Source organism: Teleopsis dalmanni, unplaced genomic scaffold, assembly GCF_002237135.1.
Source record: "Teleopsis dalmanni isolate 2A unplaced genomic scaffold, ASM223713v2 unscaffolded_contig_4557, whole genome shotgun sequence".
In the NCBI taxonomy this organism is placed as follows: domain Eukaryota; kingdom Metazoa; phylum Arthropoda; class Insecta; order Diptera; family Diopsidae; genus Teleopsis; species Teleopsis dalmanni.
In genome coordinates this window covers 1-1,682 of record NW_024035939.1, presented here as the reverse complement: position 1 = coordinate 1,682, position 1,682 = coordinate 1, and the positions used below count along the sequence as shown (strand labels likewise).

The following is a 1,682-nucleotide window of genomic DNA, read 5'->3' as shown; positions in this document are numbered from 1 at the left end:
TCACAACACTTTTTTACTTTTTTACTTTTTTCCTTTTTTTTCCGGTTTTAATTTTTTTTATATTATTTTGTAAATAATAATATTTTTTTTTATACACCTATCTATTATTTATTTATGTAAAACGCAATTATTTAACTAATTTCTGCTGTATACGTGTACTCGCATCATTTTTAATTTTGAATTTTGAATTTTGAATTTTGAAAATCGTAATCGTGTCGTATACGCAATGCACCGTAAGCACAAGTTTTGTTCAGTTCCATATAAAATGTACAATAGGCATGTATGCGAGTGTGAGTGCGAGTGCAAGTGTGAGTACGAGTGCCAGCGTAAATGAAAACCTTAAATGTTAGAAAACTTTTCAAGTAAAATTACTATTTAAGAAGCTTTGCTTATATTCCTTGTCTTCATTGTATAAAATTTAATAAAACAACAATCTATTGATTGCGCCTATTTATTAGCACTAGCACCAGCACTAGCACTAGCACTAGCAGTAGCACTAGCATTCATATGTTAAATTTTTTAATAAAAATATAAGTATATATAATAATTTTATTCTTCCTTAAAGATAAAATTAAAGTTAAAGTTAATATTGAAGTTAATATTACAGGCAATAGTACTACATAATTAAGCATGTAAAATACAAACACGGATATGTTCAATAACAGTTTTAGTTTAATTTTTCTATTCTGTTCATATTAACTTCACTAGAGAAGAAGAAAAAAGAAACTTTTCTATTTTATTTTATTTAAATTGAAATGAAAAATAAAATAAAATAGCTTTGGAAATAGCTTTAGAGTATTTTCTATTTTCCATTTTCCATTTTCCATATAATATATAGTACGTAGTAAGTAGTACGTATAAGAATAAGAATAAGAATAAGAATAAGAATAAGAATAAGAATAAGAATAAGAATAAGAATAAGAATAAGAATAAGAATAAGAATAAGATAAGAATAAGAATAAGAATAAGAATAAGAATAAGAATAAGAATAAGAATAAGAATAAGAATAAGAATAAGAATAAGAATAAGAATAAGAATAAGAATAAGAATAAGAATAGGAATAAGAATAAGAATAAGAATAAGAATAAGAATAAGAATAAGAATAAGAATAAGAATAAGAATAAGAATAAGAATAAGAATAAGATAAGAATAAGAATAAGAATAAGAATAAGAATAAGAATAAGAATAAGAATAAGAATAAGAATAAGAATAAGAATAAGAATAAGATTAAAATACTGGTAGATGTAGATTTTTTGAAACACTTTCTTCGCCAGCGACCATACCACGTTGAATACATCGGTTCTCGTCCGATCACCGAAATTAAGCAGCGTCGGGCGCGGTTAGTACTTAGATGGGGACCGCTTGGGAACACCGCGTGTTGTTGGCATCACAACACTTTTTTACTTTTTTCCTTTTTTTTGCGGTTTTAATTTTTTTTTATTTTATTTTGTTACTAATAATATTTTTCTTTATATCACATATCTATTATTTATTTATATAAAATGCAATTATTTAACTAATTTCTGCTGTATACGTATATTCGCATCATTTTTAATTTTGAAATTGTAATCGTGTCGTATACGAAATGCACGTAAGCTCAAGATTTGTTCAGTTCCATATAAAATGTACAATAGGCATGCATGCGAGTGCGAGTGCAAGTCGTGAGTACGAGTGCCAGCGTA

At 26.2% G+C, this 1,682-nt stretch overlaps 1 pseudogene; it reads left to right on the top strand.

The window, feature by feature from the left end:
* The first annotated feature begins 1,269 nt into the window (after positions 1 to 1,269).
* On the top strand, positions 1,270 to 1,387 carry LOC119665339 (annotated as a pseudogene).
* Positions 1,388 to 1,682: the final 295 nt, after the last annotated feature.